The sequence below is a fragment of the Globicephala melas genome, chromosome 7 (genome assembly GCF_963455315.2).
Source record: "Globicephala melas chromosome 7, mGloMel1.2, whole genome shotgun sequence".
NCBI classification, from domain to species: domain Eukaryota; kingdom Metazoa; phylum Chordata; class Mammalia; order Artiodactyla; family Delphinidae; genus Globicephala; species Globicephala melas.
The window spans coordinates 110,716,664-110,739,233 of record NC_083320.1 but is presented as its reverse complement, the minus strand read 5'-3'; the positions used below and the strand labels follow the sequence as shown (position 1 = coordinate 110,739,233).

Genomic DNA, 22,570 nt, shown 5'->3' with positions numbered 1-22,570 from the left:
GAATGTAAATTGGTGTAGTCACTATGGAAAAATATGAAGGTTCCTCAAACAAAAACAGAACTACCATATTATCCAGCAGTTCACCCCTAGGTATATATTGGAAGAAAACAAAAACACTAATTCAAAAAGATACATGCACTCCAATGTTCACAGCAGCATTATATACAATATCTATTCATCTATTTATTCAACAGATATTTATTGAGGGTTTACTATATTCTATGCATTGCCATTCTAGGCCCTGGACATATAGTAGATAATGAAATAAACATAATCTTTGTCATGTGGAGTCTACCCTCCAATGAGGGAGGACAGACACTGAACAAGTGAAGAGGCCAAAAAAATGTTTTTATGGAGACTGAACATATAATATTAGTTGAAATAAAAGTGAAATTAGAACAACTCAATTTCCATTGTATTTCTGCTTTCAGCTGCAGATGATTGACTTATCTTCAAGCTGGAAGAAGAAAAATATTATCAAGAACAGAAGCACCAGGTAGCTAGAGAAGTGGGAAAAGAACTGGGTTGCTATTAGCATAATTTTACTAAGGCATGAGAGGATGGCTTAGTGGGTCCAGGGCTACCCAGAACTCCGGGTACGTCTCAGCTCTTCCATAGGCTGGTGTCACTGTGGGGCTGTCATAGGATGTCTGTTCACACAGACACTGTCAGCAGAGTCAGGGTGCTGCAGTCATACACTGTGAAGGAATTGTGTTGGCCACAGCATGAAAACCAGACTGATATATTAAAGGGTCAGCTCTGTATCAGAATTCCACAGACAATGTAATTCAACCCAGAAGGTCCAAATAAAAAGGTCTTAATGAAAATATAAGTTAAGGAAATAAATAGCGGATATTGCTTTCACAGAACTGTGCAAAAGAGAAAAAGCATCACCAGTCTCAGGTAGAAGGGAAGCAAGGAATGAAAGATGTTATCAGAGCCCAGTGAAAGCCGAACAAATGAAGGGCAGGCCTCCTGGAGCCATAGTCAAGAATTACAGGGTATTGCCTAAGATGCAGTACGCAGGCAGGGAGGGAGAAGGAAGGGTACTTGAGTTCTTTCACCTGCTGCTGTCCAGTCTCCTGCTAACACTTCCCATGGCTGAATACATCTGGAACCAGCTGGCAAGGATAAGGAGCCCAGGTGTTGAAGTCTCTGTGTCAGCCTCTGGAAATGCAGATCAGTCAGAGAGGGGTGGAGAATGGGTCTGAGGGTGAGGAGAGGCAAAGAGAAGAACAAGCACAGTCAGGACAAAAGGACACTACCTCCAGGCAGCTTAACTATGACCTATGGGTGGGTGGCTTGGGCTTTGAGGGACAGAGAACCCTCCAACATCACAACTGCTGAACCTGGTCTGGGTAGTGACGTAGATCAGTCTCCTTCTCAATCAGGGCCACCTGGGCTAAGCAGCATCCCTCAAAGCCAGTGCAGAAAGAAATCCCACTTAAAATCAGATGGTTTCTAAACCCCTTTGTCTCCCAGGGGATAGGGGCCTGAGATTGCATCTTCTCCTGAGTGATGGATGAACTGGCCTGACTTACTGGACCCCATAACCCCTCACTTCAGAGTGCAGCTGTGCATTACGCATGTAGAAAAGCACATGCACATCTCAAGCAGTAAGTTTCTCTAGGTATGTGATTATTTTTTCCATTTAATTCCTTATGAAAAATACCTCTATGTGTAGCACAAACACACTCTTTAAAAATACATATAGCCCTACTCTTGTTTTCTCAAACAGGAAGAACAGAAGATTGGAAATTCAAGCACCATCAATATTAAGGTCAATTATTTCACTCTTCTGTAAATACTGCAGATGGTCTTGACTCAGCCCAAAGCCCCAAAACTTGCTTTCCTGGAAAACTGATTGTTGTAACCTGGCTCTCTTCTTCCTTGCCTCCCACTCCAGGGAGTGGACTATCTTTTGTGTGTCAATGCGTCTATTGTTTCTATTGTTCAGAAACAATACTCTGTATCTCTCTTTTAAATTTCTTCTTCCATCCTCTCCATCTCCTTCTCCACCCTCTCTCCCAGTTTTGCTCATGAAGTATACTACACAGAAGTATCAAGTAAAGGTAGGCCCTTGTGAGATGATGCAGTTATCCAGCCACTAGACTCTGTTTGTTCAGAGGCTGTAACATTAGCACATACCTAGATATAATATGCGGAGTAAAATACACACATTTCAAGCACATCTTGTTAATTTTGCCTGTACTCCTGAGTGAGCTGTTCCCAAATGAAGACACAGAACATTTTGTTTCCCTTGAAGTTTCCCTCATGCCCTTCCCCTGTCAACCCTCACTCCCCCACCCTCACCTCCATGTCGTCTCTTCCCAGCTTCCATCACCTCGTGTTTGTTGATATAAAAGTTTATAGTTTATAAATACTTTACGCAAAAGGAATCAGTGTGTATGCACTGGCTTATTTTGTTCTATATAATGTTTCTGAGAGTCATTCATACTGTTGAGTGCAGCAATCATTTTGTTATGTTTTAATTGTCACTTGGTATGCCATTTTGTAAATATATGGCATTTTGTTGATCCATTTTGTCTTTGTTGGGCATTTGATTGATTTTCATTTTCGACCATTATGAATTAAACTGCTGTTTACATAATTGTATGTGGCTTTCAGTGGACATCTGCATTCATTTCTATTGGGTATTGTTATAGCTTGAATTGTGCTTCCACAAATTCATATTGTTGAATTCCTAACCCTCAGTATCTCAGAACGAGATCTTATTTGGAAATAGGGTCACTGCAGATGCAATTAGTTTAGATGAGGTCATATTGGAGTAGGGTGGTCCCTAATCTCATATGGCCGGTGTCCTTATAATAAGGGGGGATTTTAGATACAGGTACGCACACAGGAAGAATGCCACGATAAGACTGGAGTACTCCCATGAGCCAAGGAACTACCAAAAGCTAGGACAGAGGCCTGGAGCAGATCCTTCCACAGTGCCTTCAGAGGGAGTATGGTCCTGCAGATATCTTGATATCTGACTTCTAGCATCCAGCACAGTGAAACAATACCTTTCCATTGTTGTTAGATGTTGTTCTGCCATCCAATTTGTGTACTTTGTTATGACAGTTCTAGAAAACTAATATAGGTATACACCTAGAAGTGGAATTGCTGGGACACAGGGTAAGAATCAGTTAAACTTTATTGGAAACTGCCAGTTTCCCAAATTGTTGCACATTTTACAATCCCAAAAGCAGTGTATTACAGGTCCTTTTGACTTATTCTCAGCATTTGGATTATCTGTATGTTTCATTCTGGTCATCCTAGTGAGCAGGTAGTGATATATCATAGTGGACTTCTTTTTTGCATTTCTCTGGTTAATTAATGGAGATGAACACCTAATCATAGGTTTACTGGCCTTATGAATATTTTCTTTGTGAAGTGTCTGTTCAAGGCTTTTGTTAATTTTTGAACTCAGTTGTGTTTTTATTGATTTTTGTACATTTTTGTATATTCTGAATAGAAGTTTTATTAGATGTATTTATTGCAAATATTTTTCTCAGTCTATGCCTTTTTTTAATTTTTTTAATGATGTATTTGACATGCAAAATGTTAAATTTTGATGACGTCAATTTTATTTTTTCTTCTTTTTTGGTTAATGCTATTTGTATCTTTTCTAAGAAATTTTTGCCTACTTCAAGACCAGGAAGACATTTTCTTATGTCTTCATCCAGAACTTTATGGTTTTACTTTATGGAACTTTTCATATGTAGCTTTATAATTTATTTCAAACTAACTTCTAAGGATGGCCAAAATATCAAGGTTAGTTTGTTTCACATGGATATCCAGAAACATGAGCAGCTGCCCCTTTGGCCAGGTTGGGAGATCCTGGGCTTGGCCAAAATGTAAAGGGGCTTAAAGGGGGGGTGGAGGTACATTAGGAATGTTCTATCTCAGGTTCGATCAGAAGATCCATTTAAATTTAGCTAAACAGTGGCTGCAGAAATCAAGTCTATTTCTAAATCAGTGGCAGAGCATTTGTGTCACAGTGGGAACCACGTGAAGCAAGAACAGGTGGCTGGACACTCATACTAACTCCATCCCCAAATCAGGGTGCACGTGCTGCTGCCCCATCCGTCCCTCCAGATCACTTGGTGACCTTGTCAGACGGGATTTAAAATCACACCAGCATGCTGGAGAGGGTGTGGAGAAAAGGGAACACTCTTGCACTGCTGGTGGGAATGTAAATTGATACAGCCACTATGGAGAACAGTATGGAGGTTCCTTAAAAAGCTACAAATAGAACTACCATATGACCCAGCAATCCCACTACTGGGCCTATATCCTGAGAAAACCATAATTCAAAAAGAGGCATGTACCAAAATGTTCATTGCAGCTCTATTTATAATAACCAGATGGAAGCAACCTAAGTGTCCATCATCGGATGAATGGATAAAGAAGATGTGGCACCTATATACAATGGACTATTACTCAACCGTAAAAAGAAACGAAATTGAGCTATTTGTAATGAGGTGGATAGACCTAGAGTCTGTCATACAGAGTGAAGTAAGTCAGAAAGAGAAAAACAAATACCATATGCTAACACATGTATATGGAATCTAAGAAAAAAAAAAAAAGATCATGAAGAACCTAGGAATGGAGACGCAGACCTACTAGAGAATGGACTTGAGGATGTGGGGAGGGGGAAGGGTAGGCTGTGACAAAGTGAGAGAGTGGCATGGACATATATACACTACCAAACGTAGAATAGATAGCTAGTAGGAAGCAGCCGCATAGAACAGGGAGATCAGCTCAGTGCTTTGTGACCACCTAGAGGGGTGGGATAGGGAGGGTGGGAGGGAGTGAGACGCAAGAGGGAAGAGATATGGGAACATATGTATATGTATAACTGATTCACTTTGTTATAAAGCAGAAACTACCACACCATTGTAAAGCAATTATACTCCAATAAAGATGTTAAAAAAAATAAAAATAAAATAAAATCACACCAGCAGTGGAGATCTGGTGCCCAATAATGGGGACAGATGAAAACAACCATCTGGCGGGGGGGGGGGGTTGTTAGCAATGCAGCTGTATGTCAGTATGTTCATCTGTGTGTGCATACACACATGCATGTGCATTGGTGTGCAGGTACATGTGTGTGCATGCATGTGTGTGTGTGAGTGCATGTGTGCTGTGTGTTCATGTGCATGTGCACTCTTCAGAGTTGGGTAGGGCCATGTTGCTGGGTATACTGCCCCACAACTCCAGAACTCTGCCAGAAGAAATGGACTATGTACTCACTGTGTATCTTCAAAAATTGACCTTTTCTTATGTATTCTATCTCCTCGTCATTTGTTGAACATTTATTTATTGTATTTTCTTTCAACTTTCAATTTTGGGGGGAGGAGGAGTGAGACATTACATTTTTTTTAATTCTAAGAGCTTCCTCCTTCCTTCCTTCACTCCCTCCTTCTGTCTGCCTCTTTCTGTCCTTCTTTCCTTCATTCCTTCCTGCCTGCCTTTCTGTTCCTCTTCTTTTAAGTAGCCTGTTGCTCTTTTATGGAAAGAATATAATTCTTTGACATTATATGTTAATGTATCTTCCTTTTCCCCCATTGTCTGTTGTTCCACTGTCAATTTTTGTTACTTTTCCCTTGGCCAGTTATTCATTCAGCAAATATTCATTGAACATCTTCTATGTGCAGCCACAGTTCTAGTCCTTGGGGTTTATCAGTGCACTTTCTTTAAATGTCTGGTTTCCCTGGGTGTCATGTTTAATTTCGTATCTAAGAAAGAAGCAGTAATAAGCCTGGTTGGGAGCCTGTGCACATGGGTAGGGATTGTCCACTGGAGACTTTTGCTTTGAAATGAGCAGGTTGGGTCCCAGCTTGACTTACTGGGTGGAGGAGAGGGCAAGGCCATAATATGCATGCTTCTCTCAGGCCTTCTAATGACCACATCAGGCACTCAGGTTCTCTTTTAGTTTGTTCAGATTCTTTATAACTTCACACCTCTCTACCTGGAGAAAACAGGTCTGGCTACTGAGATTCCTGTGTGTCTACATTGTTTGTGGGTGATGGCATGGTTGTAGGAATCCACTATACAGAACTTAATTCTCAACTTTCCCAACAACCAATCCCTCCAACCCTTTATTATACATACAGCCTTCAAATGCAAGACCCTTCAGGGTTGAGAAGGGCAGCTTGGCACCTTCCAGTGGTTCTGTAACTTTCCCAAGCGTCCACCCTGCAGCTTCTGAACTCAAAATTTGTCTGTGAACACTCTATCTTCTATCTTCTTGAACTTAGTTAAATTCTCTCTTCTGCCAGTGTTGGCTTCTTGCATCTTCTTGTTGCCTTACTATCATTTAAATGAAATCTTGAGAGGAAGAGGCTATAAATGTGTGGGCACAGTCTACTATTTGGAACTAAAAGTCTGATTGGGACTTTTTGAATGTGTAGATTAAGTGGAAAAGAACCAATATCTTTACAATACAGAGCTTTCCCAGTCAAAAGCATAGTATGCCTTTCTATTTGTTCAGGTATTTTTTCTCTTTCACATTTTTTGGATTATTTTGATATATTTTTGAGGTTTGTTTTGCACATAGCTTGTTTTTCTTTTTGCTGGTGTGAATGGTGATTTTTTTTTCCCTAGGGAATTTTATTATTGGTTCCCGATTACATAGGGAATTTCTTTATTAGTTTTTATTAATTTGTATTTAACTTATTTAATTGAATTCATATTAATTCAATTAATTTTTCAATTAAATATCTTAAATTTTCAAGGTAAACTACCTTACTGTCTGCCAAAAAATGACAGTTGTGATTTTTCCTTTCTAATATTAAATCTTGTTTGGTTGGTTGTTTTGATTTAATACAAAGCGAGAACTTTCAGTACAATCGTGACTAATAGCAGTGACTGAGGCCATCCTTATCTTAAAACTGTCTCATGTGGATGCCTTCGTATTTTGTCACTAATTATGATGTTTCCTTAGATTTCTTGGAGAAAGTGCTTATCAGATTAAGGATATTTCCTTCTATTCTTGGTTTACCTGTAGTTTTGAGTTTGTTGTTCAACAACAAATGCAGGTTGAATTTTGGTAGATATTTTTCACCTATCATATGATGGTGTGTTTTTCTCTCTTTAATTTGCTAAATTGCACTAATAGACGTAACTATCTTTACCATGTTTACAAAGTTCAATCAGTCTCTTCGAGTTTTCTATTTTTCTTTGAGTTAGTTTTAATCATTTATTTTTTCTAAGGAGAGCAGCAATTCTGTGTCAGTTTTCAAATTTATATATAAACTAAACATAGTGTTTTATGCTTTTCTATATTTTATTGCCTCTATTTATGTTCTTTGACCCTTTATTCAATTCCAAGTTTAAAATTTTTCTTTCTTCTCAATTTTTATTGGATTACATTTGCCAGTTTCATTTTATTGGTTTCACAGAACCAGATTTTGGCCTTATTAATCAAATAATATTATTTTTCTATTAGTCATTTTTGACTTTATTAAATTATGCTTGTTTGTTTTTTATTAATTTCTGGTGTGTCTTAGTTATTTTATTTTTAGTCTTCAGTCTTTAGTCTTGTGTTCTTGGGTGCTCCTTTACCACACTCACAGGTTCTGAACTTCCCACCAGGAACAAAGGAGGAAGCACTCAAGTTTCCTTACCAGTTTAGCCAGATGAGGGACAGAAGGTGAGGGGGAGAAGTAGGATTTGAAAGCTGTCATCAGACAAACAATAAACATAGAGTCAGAATCTTTAGTAAATATGTGTAGATTTTTGTGTCTCTAAGATAAATGCCCAGGAGTGAATAGTATGTTTAGTTTAGTTTTTGGGTTTTTTTTGGTCAAACTACAAACTCTTTTCCAGAGTTGCTGTAACATTTCACATTGTAATACGTGAGAAATACAATTTCTTTGCAGCCTCGCCGTATTTGTTATTGCCCCAATTTTTGTAACTGCTCTAGTAGATGTATATTGTTATGTCAGTGTGATCTTAATTTCCATTTCTCTAATGACTAGTGATGTTGAACATATTTCCATGTACTTATTTGTCATCTGAATATGTCATCTGAAATGTCTCTATATATTTTTTCTTATTTTTAAATTGGATTGGTTGTTTCTTTAATGGTGAGTTTTTTCATATATTTTAGATCTGAGTCTTTCACCAAAAATGTGGTTTGCAAATGTTTTCACATAGTCTGTAACTTGTCTTTTCATTTTCTTAGGAGGGGTGTTTGCAGAGGAAAAGTTTTATTTTTTTTTACAGCTGATTTGAATTTTATTTTGTTTTTACACAGCAGGTTCTTATTAGTTATCTATTTTATACAAATTAATGTATATATGTCATTCCCAATCTCGTAGTTCATCCCACCATCCCCCCTCCTGCTTTTCTCCCTTGGTGTCCATACATTTGCTCTCTACACTTGTGTCTCTATTTCTCCCTTGCAAAACGGTTCAACTGTACCATTTTTCTAGATTCCACAAAAGTTTTAATTCTGATGAAGTCCATTTATTTGGTATGAACACAGATATCTCTTTATTTATTTTGATCCTGTTTGATTTATTTCATCAGCATTTTATACTTTTCAGGATACAAGTTCTGCATATGTTTTGATAGATTTACACCTAAATATTTCTTTTTTTGACCAGTTGTAAGTTGTATTTTATTTTTAATTTCAGTTTAAATCTGTTAATTGTGAGCATAAAAAAATACAGTCGATTTTTACATCTTGATCTTGTGTTTACAAACTTGCCAAACTCATTGATTAGTTCCAGGAGTTTTTCTTTGTTTGTAGAATCATTGTCATGTCATGTCATCCACAAATAGGAAGTTTTTTTTCCTTTCTAAACTGTGTGTATTTTTTTTTCCTGTCTTATTGTGCTGACTGGAACTCCCAGTATTATGTTGAACAACAGTGTTAATAAACGAGATCCTTGCCTTGTTCTCAACTTGAGGAGGATAGAACATTCAGTCTTTCATCATTAAATATGATGTAAGTTATAGTTCTTTTCTAGATGGTCTTCATTACATTGAAGATACTCCTCTCTATTTCTAGTTTGCTAAGAGTTTTGAAAATCATAAATGGATGGTAGATTTTGTAAAGTACTCCTGTGCATCAATTGATAAGATCACATGGTTTCTCTTTAACCTGTTGACATGGTTGAATTGCACTGTTTGATTTTGGAATGCTGAACCAGCTTTGTATCCCTGGAATAAAGCACACTTGGTCATGGTGTGTTATATTGTTTATACATTGTTGGATTCAGTTTTCTAATATTTTGTTGAGGATTTTTTGCACGTAAGTTCAAGAGAAATATTGTGTGTATTTTTTCTTTTTCCTTTTTTGTACTGTGCCTGGTTTTTCTACCAGTGTACTACTGGCTTCATAGAATAAGTTGGGAAATGATACCTCTTATTCTATTTTCTGGAAGAATTCATGTAAAATTAGTGTTCATTGTTTAAATGTTTGGTATACTTTGCCTTATAAAACACATGGATCAAGATTTTTTTTCCAGAAAAATTATTTCATTATAAATTCAATTTTCTTGATAGCTATGGGGCCATTCAAATTATTCATTTCATATTGGGTGAGTTGTGATAGTTTGAGGTAGATTTTAAGGAATTGGTCCATTTTATCTAATTTTTCAAATTTATGTTTAGAGTTGTTCATAGTATTCTATTATTATCATTTTCAAGTCTGCGGGATCTGTAGAGGTCCTGTGTTTCATTCCTGATATTGGTGATTTGTGTCTTTTCTCTTTATTCGTTGTCACTCTTGCTAGCACTTTGTCAATTTTATTGATCCTTTCAAAGAACCAACACTTTAATTCATTGACATCTCTGTCGTTTGCCTCTTTTAATTTTAATCGATCTGCTCTTATCTTTATCATTCCTTTCCTTCTCCTTGTTTTTGGTTTATATTGCTCTTCTTTCCAATGTCTAAGGAGTACAGTTCCTTGTTACTAACATTTATGTATAATTTTCCAGGCCCAATAACAGGCAATTAAAAAAGCTTTACCTGCTCTCCCCACATAGAGTTGGTGCACTGCCAGTGCAGTGCAGCCTCTGAAGGGAGTTGTAGTCAGGACTTAGGGCCATCCTCTTACTCATAGCTGCATTCCTAGCCCAGGCACCTCCATTCAGAGGCCTCTTGATCTGGGGCCTTCAGCCAATGTCTTCCCCAAGTCTTCTCTCTCAGTCTTCCCCAGGCCCTTGGATCTATGAAATGTGGGAGCCTTTTGTTTAGGGCTTCTTTGGCAGTGAGACAATCTATAGACCTATCATATCCATAGACCTACCAGATACCATCCCATTGGGGAAATGTAACAGGAAATAGCCAGTGCTTTCTCCAGTTCAGCCTTCTGCTTATACTATTGCAGTGCATGATTAAAGACTTGACTATTCTTTTCATTTTGGTGGTTGTCTTATTGGCTGCTCCTACACCTGGCCCCTCAGCTCTCTCTAGCTCAGCTGAGCCCTTGATAAACTGGCATATCAAGCAGGGTAGTCAATTAAACACAATATTGTTATGGAAGAGCAAAAAGCTTGAAGATACCATAAGGCATCTTTGGAAGGGGCTAGCAGAGAACATTGGGTATTCTAGAGGGATGCCAATAAGTCATTTGCAAGAGTATGAGTCCTACAGGATGCTCTGACAATGGATCTTGGAAAGTGCTAGAGTATCCCATGGGGCACTTTGCTAGCCATGCCAGTGAGTCTTAGGGAGTGCTAGCAGAGCCACAGCACATTCTTGAAGTATGCTAAGGAATTGTTTATACAAGTCATTTGGTTCCGAGGGGGTGACTTTTGGTCCTTCTCTTTAGCCTGCAGTTCTCTGGCTGAGTTCCCCTGGTGGGTTAGCCTAGAGACACAACAGAGGAGTTCAGAGAAGGTAGGGAAGCACTTTCCCAGCACTATTTGGAGCAATCTGACTGTGGGAACAGAGACAGTGGAGAGCTCTCACGATTTGAGTAACTCTAAGCAGTTCTCGGACACTGATAAATGCCCTGCAATACAGCAAGTTGTTGAAATTTCAGAAGGGATAAAAGAATGTAGACCCCTTCGAGATCACTTTGCCCAGTTCCCCTGAAGAGACTTTAGAGGCTTAATTAGACTCCTTTCAGAGGTAATCCTGCTAAAGTTAGTAAGGCTATTGCCGCTGCTGCCAGGAAAACAGAGCAGCTGCAATAACCTCCTGAGTGGAAAAGCCTGGGCTCTGCTGGAATTAGCCTATCCTGTGCCATCCCTGGTAGTCCTGGCCGGGAAACAGCTGTCTACCCCAGCCTGGTGCTCTACCTGGCTCGCCACTCCTTCACTCCACCCCAGAAATCTTGTGACCAAACCTGAGAGAGGTTTGCACTTTGGTAGCCCGCATCTTCCTCTGGGCCTGGGGACAGATTGGAGGGACTCACTTTCATTTGTTCAGACCCCTCAATTGTTCAGAAATAAACAGTACTAGCAGTTGGTTAAACCAATGTCCCTCTGTCCCTAGGAGAGATCAGAGGTCCTATGCCAACGTTAGAAGTCCATGAAGAGGAAGCGAAATCACATTGCTTGGGCCCTTTAGATGCTGGTGCACAGGTAACACGCAACCCCTGCCACCAAGATGAGGGGAAAATAGCTCTCTGGTTTGGTGTCTGAGGCCACCAACACCAGAACACTTGCCCAAGCCTGATTATGAGTAGGTTCTTTTGGGTGTCTATAAAACTCTATTTTTATAGTCCCCACTACTGAATTTATTATGGGAATTGTCTATGTTCACCTCTCTTAGACTTCATCCTGAAGCCTTAACAGGAATTGCTGCAGTTATGGCCATTTAGTGTGGCATGGCAGAGGTGGACTGTGAACCTCATGGGCTACAGTTAATGGCCTGGCCATTTGATCAAGACACTGTGCAAGACACTTGCACATTAAAAAAAGTAAACATTAAGTACAATAAATTTCCCTCTTAACACTGCTTTAGCTATACTCCCCCAATTTTTGTATGTTTTCTTTTTGTTTTCATCCAGTTCCGTGTAATTTTAATTTCCCTTGGGACATCTCATGAATAATGGATTATCTAGAAGTGTGTTTCTTAGTTCCTAATTATTTGGAAATTCTTCTGTTATTGTTGTATTATTGATTTCTAGATCTGTGGTCAGAAAACTCTGCATGATTTCAATTTTTTTTGATTTGTTGAGGTTTGTTTTATGGCCAAGGATATATAGTTGGCCCTTGAACAATGTGGGGGTTAGGGGTGTCAACTCCCTGTGCAGTTGAAGCTCTGCATATAACTTTACGGTTGGCCCTCTGTACAGTAAGTCCCCTACATATGAATGACTTCCATTCTGAGAGCATGTTTGCAAGTCCAATTTGTTCGTAAGTCCAACAATGTTAGCCTAGGTACCCGACTAACACAATCGGCTATATAGTACTGTACTGTAATAAGTTTATAATACTTTTTGCAACAGTAATACATAACAAACACAAAAAATAAAGAAAATATTTTAAACCTTACAGTACAGTACCTTGAAAATTACAGTAGTACAGTACAACAGCTGGAGCTTTTTGGCAGTATCAGCTACATCACCACTGCTGTTACACTTGCTTCTGGACATCCTGGGCTTGAAATAAAGATAATGTACTACTGTACTCTATACAGTACTGTACAGTAAAGTACACAAAAGCACAACCACTTGTAGAGGATGCACGCATGTGATAATATACCCCAGACTCGTGAACTAACTTACATGATTGGACGTGTGAAGACACGTTCACATCTTTGAAAGTTCACAACTTGAAGGTTTGTATGTAGGGGACTTACTGTATCCAGGGTTCTGCATCCATGGATTCAACTAACCAGAGTGTGAAGTGCTATAGTATTTATTGAAAAAAATCTGCGTATAAGTGGACCTCCTCAATTCAAACCTGTGTTCTTCAAGGGTAACTGTAGTCTGTATTTATTATCTGTTACTGAAAAGACACAGCTCTTTTTGGGTGTCATGTTCTATAAATGCTGATTAGTTAGTTTTGATTGAGTTCTCTTAGTTATTGAGTTCTCTTATTTACTTGCTGATTTTCTGTCAAACTGGTCTACCAATTGTTGAGAGAGAGGTGCTAAAGTCTCCAACTGTAACTGTGGATTTGCCTGTTTCTCCTTTTGTTTCTCAGTTTTTGCTTTGCACAGTTTTCAGATTTGTCGTTTGATGACTACACTTTTATGTTTGCTATGTCTCTTTGGTGTATTGATCTTTGTCATTAGGTAACGTCCCTCTACGTACATTTTATTTTATTTTATTTTTTGCTCTGAAGTCTAATTTATATATTAGTATAGTCCCTCCTACTTTTATTTGATTGATGTTTGCATGGTATCTTTTTCCATACTTTTGCTTTCAACCTATGAATACCACTATATTTTAAAGTGAGTTTCCTGTAGACAGCATATGAATTGGTTATACTTTTGTTCTTCTTACCAGTCTCTGTCTTTTAACTTCTGTATTTGGACCATTTACCTTTAATGTTATCATTGCTATTTTAGGGCATACCTGTACCATTTCATTTTTTGTTTTCTGTTTGTTCTTAATGTTTTTGTTTTGCTTTTTTTATATTGCAGTTTACTTAAACAGTTTAAAATTTTCATTTTGGTTGGAATATAGTGGTATTAAGTGGTTTGAGTGTATCCCCTTGCAAATTTCTTGAAAAAAATAAATTTCTCTACATTGGTATATTATATATGCATAACTTGTCAGAGTCTATTGGTGTTGGCATTTTACCAGTCCGCCCAGAGTGTAGAAACTTTGTGTCCCTTTAAGCCTCTCATTATAATATACTCATGTTAACTATTTCCTCTACATACATTGATAACCACATCTGACAATGTTACAATTTTTTCTTCAACTGTCTAACACAATTTATAAAACTCAAGGGGAAAATTCAAGAAGAAAAAGAAAGTCTACTGTATTTACTACTATTTTTACTCTACCTACTTTTCTTCCTTCCTGATATTTTCAGATTCCTGTTTTTAGCATTTCCTTTCTATTTAGAGATCTTTCTTTAGCCGTTCTTTTAGGGTAGGGTTTATGATAACAAATTCTCTTAATGTCCTTTCACCTGATGATGTCTTGATTTCCCTTTCATTCCCAAAGGATATTTTTACTGCATATAAAAATCTGGTTTGGGCTTCCCTGGTGGCTCAGTGGTTGAGAGTCCGCCTGCCGATGCAGGGGACATGGGTTTGTGCCCTGGCCCGGGAAGATCCCACATGCCGCGGAGCAGCTGGGCCCCGTGAGCCATGGCCGCTGAGCCTGCACGTCTGGACCCTGTGCTCCGCAGCGGGAGAGGCCACAACAGTGAGAGCCCTGCGTACTGCAAAAAAAAAAAAAAAAAAAAATCTGGGTTGGTAGTTTTTCTTTTAGTTCTTGAAAAATGTGCCATTTCTGGCCTCCATGGTTTCTAATGAGAAATGTGCTGTCATTCTAGTTGATTTTTTCCCTACAGTTAATAGTTACTTTATCTTTTGCTGCTTTCAAGAATTTTTTGTCCTTACTTTTCAGAAGTTTTACCAAGATGTGCCATGGTATGAATTTTCTTTGGGTTTATATTGTTTGAAGTATACTCAGGTTCTTGAATATGTAGGTTTATACTTGTCAAATTTAGAACTCTTTTGGCCATTATTTATGCAAATACGTTTTGGCCCTACTCTCCTTTTCCTTTTTTTCTGGGATTCCAATGATATAAATATTATATTTTTTTTGTTATAACCTCACAGGTCCCAGAGGCTTTGTTTATTTTTGTCCAGGCTATTTTTACATGGTTGTTCAGATTGAGTAATTTCTGTTATTATATCTCCAAGTTTCTCTTGTCTTCTCCTTTCTGTTGCTGTGTCTTCCTCCTTTGAGGTTTTAGTTGTTACTGTACATTTCAATTCTGAATTTGTTTTTTCTTCATATCTCCTATTTGCTGAGATTTTCTTTCTTATTTATGAGGCTTTCTATTTTTTAATTTGTTTCAATTGTGTTCTCAATTGCTTGTTAAAGCATTTTCTATGATGGCCACTTCAATTTTTGTCAGATAATTCTAACTTCCCTGCCCTCTTAATGTTGGCATCTGTTGATTCAGTTTGAGGTCTTTCTCTTTATTGGTATGATGAATGATTTTTGCTTATAATCTGGGCATTTTAGATATTATATTGTAAGATTTTGGATTTTTTTTTTGTGTGTGTGGTATGCGGGCCTCTCACTGTTGTGGCCTCTCCCATTGCAGAGCACAGGCTCCGGCCATGCAGGCTCAGCGGCCATGGCTCACGGGCCCAGCTGCTCCGCAGCATGTGGGATCTTCCCGGACCGGGGCACGTACCCGTGTCCCCTGCATTGGCAGGTGGACTCTCAACCACTGCGCCACCAGGGAAGCCCCGGATCTTATTTAATCTTATGTTTTAGCAGTTCTCCCATGGCACAGCTCCTTTGGAAGAAGGGAGTTGCTTCCTTGTTACTGCCATATGGGATGGAAGTCTAGGTTTACTACTCAGCTTCCATTGCCACCACCTGTCATTCTTTGCATCCTGAGGTCCCTAGCCAGTTGTCCTTCTCTCTACCTTTCAGAGTATTCTTATGTTTGTTTTATATAGACTCCAGGTTTTTTAGTTGTATTTGGTTAAAGATATAAGGATAAGTACACTTACTTTATCTTTCCAGAAATCATATCTCTAATTGTTTGTAATTTAGATGCTTTGAATTTCATTGTCAGATAATAAGGTCAATGGCTGATATCTTCTTGGTGGCACTTGGCCCTGAGCGTATTATCTGATAATAATTTGACAGCTACTGCTTTTTTGCTTCTCTTCATCAATAAATCTATGTCACTGTCTTACAAATTTTCTTGTATCTTTTTCCTTTGTTTTTCTCTTACTGCATTTGTAAAAAATTGCATCCCAATACAAGTTTCTATGTTTGTATAACGGCAATTCAATTAGTGAGCTTTATTTTATAATTGATATGCTTAGATATATTCCTTTTACTTATCTCATAGCTGCCAATTGTAATATTTCTAGTTTGTTTTCCTCCTTACTTTTTCCTCTTATTTTTGTTAAATTGACCTTTAGAGAAATTCTGCTTTCTCTTTTGTAAAATGGCATATTCCTGTCTTGTCTTGTTTTACTAGTGGTTATCTTTTAGTTTTGTTTTGTTCTAAAGATTAATGGCTTTATTGTTTGGATAAAAATTCCAGCAACTTAGGAACCGAAAAGCAAGAATATTAACCCAAATGACACCATCTAACATTAATTTTAAGTAACGTTTATTAAACATTATTCCAGATGTCACCCAATGAGATTAGCTGAATAATATTTTTAAATGAACTGTATTGAACAGTTTAAATTTAAATTTGTTGAATCAAAAATTAAGTAGGAGATATTGTTGATCATTGCCTTCACCAAAGGAGGTATGATATTCTAAAACATTCTGAAGTTAAGTGGAGGAAAAAGCTAATGATGAAAAGAAATAAGTAGTTATTTATTGCCACTCTGATTTGAAAAGTAGTTCATATTTAGACCAATCTATGGTTGCCCTGCAATTAGTGATGAAGACATCAGCTCATCTACACTTTCTCTTTCTTCCCCCAATCACCTCTGTTTGGGTCTCTGAGGTTTCTAGCCTTTCTTTCCCTCTATAATCACAGCAGTCTCCTGGAGCAGGCTAAGCGTGGGGGATCCTCCTGCCTAGAGAGAGTTCATCTTCATATTTTTCCCCCAGTGCATGAGGAAAGGCAATCTGTGGAGTTTCCTTGGTGAAGAAATGGGAAAGATAGTGAAAAATAAGGAGTCAGAAGTGTGTCTTCAGAACCCTGCCTACCTACCTTTGTGGTCTTTCCAATGTGCTAATACTTCAGTCTAATCCCTGTTCCACCGTCAACTAGTGCTGTGCCATTGGGCAGTCTAATTTCTCTATATACCTATTCTACTTTCCAGGCAATTTCATGAATAATGGAGATTTCAAAATCAATATGAAAAAAGTTTGATCCATTTTTAAAGATCATCACTCTTTTCAATTATTTTCTTCTCCAGTCTTCTTTATATTTTTGAATAATAGGCAACTCTTAAATAATAAGTAACTCTGGATTGCTGTTCTTCCTAGGATCCTTATAATCACACCACTTCAACCTGTTTGCTCTCTTTTTCTCTCACTTTTAATCACTAAATAATAAGGAATTTTCAAATTTTACCCTTTTCTTCCTGCAGCTTACAGTCCCTCAGTACATCTCCTTTGCAGCAGCCTTGGGATCTTCAGCCCACAGCTGCTGTCAGCTGTGATTTTCCACTAGAGAAGCCCTTTTGTATTTCATCCTGATAATGATAGTGTGTGCTTTTCCAGCTCTTTTGAGCACAAAAGTTCTCAAATAGTAGTCATTCTTTCCAGGAGAATCATTAGTGAGGCTGATGCTTTAATTTGGTGAATGAGAACATGTAGGCAATGAGCTTAAATCATTTGCTAAAGGTCACATCCTGAGTCAAGGGCAGACATGAAAACAGACATAAGCAAGCTTTGAAAGTTTGATGTCTTCAGGAATACAGCAGCTTTTATGGAAAATATTGTTAAAATTGTCTGAAATTGTTGATCTTTGCTATTTCCTCCCTTCACTTCTACCCTTTTTGGGATACTTCCTAAGAACCTACCCTTTAGCCTCCAGATTATCCACAGTCTCCATTCTGTAATATTATGCAAGAATATTAACCTGGTCCTAAGTTATTTCCCAGCTCATGTGCATCCTCACTCCTCCTACTACCACCACAACAACCACCCCACCAATATCACCATGGCCACCATCAAAAGCAACCACAATTCTGCACTGTTCTCTCCACCACCACTAGCAACAACCCCGCCAAAACTATCACTATGACCAACATTGCCACCACCACTAATATTGCCACCAACCACAATATTGCATCTACAAGCACTGACACTGCTACTACGGACACCTATCATTTTCACCATCATCATCATCATCACTGCTCCCACCACCTCCATCATCACCACCATCACCAATACCACCACCACTGCCACAACCCACCATACTAACCATCAACTACCACCACCACCAGTAACCACCACCACAACCACCAATACTATCACCACCACTACTACTCCTATCTACCAACAACAGGGCCACCACCAAATCCAGCACCACCACTGTCACTGGTGAGCATTACCTTCACCACTATTACAATCACTGCCACCACCATCACCACCACCAATTGCTGCCCCATGCCTTTGTCAATTTCTATATGACATTCATCCCTCCTAAAATTCAATTCCCCTCCCTGTTGATAGAGTACATTTCTAAGTCATTCTTACAGTGGCAACTCCGATCATCCTTCTTTACTAAAGCTTCCCCTGACCCTCTCAGGAAGTTGATCATCTTTCTCCTGTGTTCTTTTTGTCTCATAGAAGAGTCCATGTTGTACACTTAATTCCTGTGCCACAATATTGTGAGTACCTCAAAGGCACAGAGCATGTGCTATCCACCATTATATCATGAGTGCCTGGCAAATAACAGACAACCAAAAAATATTTGATAAAGTGTACTGATCATCCTAATTAATATTTATATAGAAATATGTGGTTTATATTAAACATTTTAACTACTGGAGCCAGTTTTCTGCTAACAAAATAGTTTTACTAAGATGTGTCTTGCATTTTGGTATTTAATTTAGGTAAAAGGCAAATTTCATGCCTCAGTTGACTTATTGGTGATAAGAGAATGGCCCAAAGCTTGGGTTCTATGCAAGAAACTGTTATCCAAATGGTAATAAACTGATATGCCACTAAACTCTAAGAAAATAATATAAATTAAGAAAATACACTTTAATCTGTGTGACGTTGTCTAGAGTATAGAACTGTGTGGATGGGATGGCTGGTGTGGAGAACTTCTTTTATTAAACTTTTTATTTGTGGATAACTGTTGAAATTGGACAGTTGAAATAATATAGAGATCTTGTATGCCCTTTACCCAATTTCCTTCATAATAACACCTTGAAAAACTATAGTTAAATATAGCACCTAGGATACTGACATTGATACACTCATGATACAGAACATTTAAATCCTCACAAGGATCCCATACATTGCCTGCCCTTTAACAGCCACACCTGCTTTCCTCCTGCCTCTGCTCCCTCATTAATCCTTATCTCCATTTCTATAATTTTCCCATTGCAAGATGCTATTTAAATGGAATCATACAATATACAACCTTTGGCTTTTTTCTCTCAGAATAATTCTTTGGAGATCCATACATGTTGAGGGCTTCAATAGTGTTTTCATATTTACTGCTAAGTATTGTATCATTGTATGCATGTATCACAGTTTATGAATGACATCTGGGGTGTTTCCAATTTTGCATTATAATAAAAAGAAGCTTCTGTAAGCATTTGTGTACAGATTGTTACGTAAACATAAGTCTTTATTTGTCTGGGAATTTTCTCAGTGAATTTGGTGGGTCTTTGGTTGTTGCATATTTAGTCATTTCCACGAAACCCCCAAATGTTTTTCAAGTGATTGGACCACGTTACATTCCTATGAACAATATGTCAGTGATGCAGTTTCTTTTTATTCTCATTAATATTTGGTGTGGTCCCTATTTTATATTTTAGGCATTCTGATAGTTGTGTAGTGATAACCCATTGTGGTTTTAATTAGTATTTTCCTGATGACTAATGAATGTGAATATATTTTCCTGTGCTTATTTTCCATTTGTATAGCCTTTCTGTGATACAATATCTCTTTATGTTTTTTGCCCATTTTCCTAATTGAATTGTTTATTTCTTTAAAGCTGAGTTTGTGTGTATATATATATATATATATATATATATATATATATATATATATATATATTCTATAGATTCTAGGTTCTAGTTGTTTGTAGGATTTGTATGTGGTTTACCAATATTTTATCTTGGTATATAGTTTATTTTTTCATTTTCTTAAAAGGGTTTCCTACAGACGAAACTATTTAATTTTGATGAGATCTGATTTATCATTTTTTCTTTTATGGATTGTGCTTTTGCTGTCAAATGAAAGATCTCTTTGTTTAGAAATAGGTGTCAAAGTTTTCTCCTATATTGTTTTCTAAAGTTTTTTATAGTTTAAAATTTTATGTTTAAGTCTGTGATACATTTAATTAAATTTCACCTAACGTGTAAGGTTTATGTTGAGGTTCATTTTTCTTTGCCTATGATGCCACATTGCTTTATTTACATTTGTTGAAAAGGCTCTTTTTCCTCCATTGTATTTCTTTTTCACCTATGTAATAAAATAAGGAAACCTGAACAGCAGTACAAATCAATATTATATGACTGACATTTGTAAAATATTCTATATGACAACAGCAGAATACACATACTTCACAAGCTTACATGAAACATCCATTAAGATGCACCCCATCCAGGCCCTAAACCACATATAACACATTTAAAAGAAAAAAGTCAGACAAAATATGTACTCAGATCACAGTGGAGTTAAACTAGAAATCAATAACTGAAAGATAGCTAAAAATTGTGCAAATTTTTGGAAATTAAGTATCAACCTTTTAAAGCCCACTTGGATCAAGTATTAATCTGTGTGGCTATGCTTCTGCCAATATCACTTGGTCTTGTTACTGTATGTATATAAGAAGTCTTGACACCAGGTAGACTGATTTTTCCACTTCGTTTTTATTTTTCAAGATTCTTTTAGAAATTTTAGTTCTTTTGCCTTTCAATATAAATTTTAGAATAATCTTGGCTCTATCTACAAAAATGTCTCACAGGGATTTTGATAAGGAATTGTCATTACCTCGTGTATCTGTTTGAGGAGAACTGACATCTTTGTTGTGCTAAGTCTTCTAATTCATGATCATGGTATGGATCTCCTTTTATTTAGATCCTCATTGACTCATTTCATTAACATTTTGCAGTTGTCAGCATACAAGCCCTGCACTTGCTTTCCTAAATTTATACTTACATATTTTGTGATTTTACAATTTTATTATTTTATTTTATTTTTAATTTATTTTCATTTGTCTCCATGTATTCATTGCTAATATGTATGCATGTATGTACAATTAATTTTTATGTTGAGCTAGTAAACTGCAATGTCACTGAAATCACTTAATAGTTCTAGAAGTTTTTGGCAGATTCCTTGAGATTTTTTATGTAGACAATCATGACAACTGCAATAGCAGTAATTTTATTTATTCCTTTGCAACCTGGTGGCCTTTTATTTTCATGTATTGCTTTCTTACACTGCCTAAAACTTGAAGCATTAGGTTGAATAAAAGTGATGAGAGTAGACACCCTTACTTTTGTTCAGTCTTTTACCATTAAGTAAAATGATAGTGATAGTTAGCTTGTACATGCTGTTTATTAAGATGAGGAAGTTTCCATTTATTCTTATTTTCTGAGAGATTTTATCATGAGTGATTGTTAAATTTTGTCAAATGCTTTTTCTGCATCAATTAATATGAACGTTTTTTCTTCTTTAGCAAGTTTATATGGTGGATTACATTGATTAATTGTCAAATATCATATGCCTTGCATCCTTGGAATAAATTAAACTTAATCACAGTATGTAATTTTTTTAAAAAACTATTGCTAAATTCCATATTTTGTTAAGAATTTTTCACCTATAGGGGACGAGGAGAAGATGGCAGAAGAGTAAGATGTGGAGATCACCTTCCTCCCTACAGATACACCAGAAATACATCTACACGTGGAACAACTCCTACAGAACACCTACTGAATGCTGGCAGAAGACCTCAGACCTCCCAGAAGGCAAGAAACTCCTCACGTACCTGGGTAGGGCAAAAGAAAAAATAATAAACAGAGACAAAAGGATAGGGACGGGACCTGCACCAGTGAGAGGGAGCTGTGAAGGAGGAAAGGTTTGCACACACTAGAAGCCTCTTCATGGGCAGAGACTGCGGGTGGTGGAGGGGGAAATCTTCCGAGCCATCGGGGAGAGCACAGCAACAAGGGTGTGGAGGGCAAAGCGGAGAGATTCCGCACAGAGATCGGTCCGACCGGCACGCACCAGCCCGAGAGGCTTGTCTGCTCAGCTGCCGGGGTGGGCGAGGCTGAGAGCTGAGGCTTGGGCTTCGGTCAGAGCGCAGGGAGAGAACTGGGGTTGGCGGCGTGAACACAGCCTGAAGGGGGTTAGTGCGCCACGGCTAGCCGGGAGGGAGTCTGGGTAAAAGTTTGGACCTGCCAAACAGGCAAGAGACTTTTTCTTCCCTCTTTGTTTCCTGGTGCGCGAGGAGAGGGGATAAAGAGCGCTGCTTAAAGGACCTCCAGAGACGGGTGCGAGCCGCGGCTAAAAGTGTGGACCCCAGAGACGGGCATGAGACACTAAGGTTGCTGCTGCAGCCATGAAGAAGCCTGTGTGCAAGCACAGGTCACTATCCACACCACCCCTTCTGGGAGCCTGTGCAGCCCGCCACTGCCAGGGTCCCGGGATCCAGGGACAACTTCCCCCAGGAGAACACCCGGCGTGCCTCAGGCTGGTGCAACGACCCACTGGCCTCTACCGATGCAGGCTCGCCCGGCACTCTGTACCCCTCCCTCCCCCAAGCCTGAGTGAACCAGAATCCCCAAAGC

At 38.1% G+C, this 22,570-nt stretch overlaps 1 pseudogene; it reads right to left on the bottom strand.

Moving 5' to 3' along the window:
- Positions 1 to 427: 427 nt before the first annotated feature.
- LOC115843924 (NADH dehydrogenase [ubiquinone] 1 beta subcomplex subunit 2, mitochondrial pseudogene) overlaps positions 428 to 22,570 on the bottom strand; it is a 59,270-nt pseudogene continuing 37,127 nt past the window's right edge.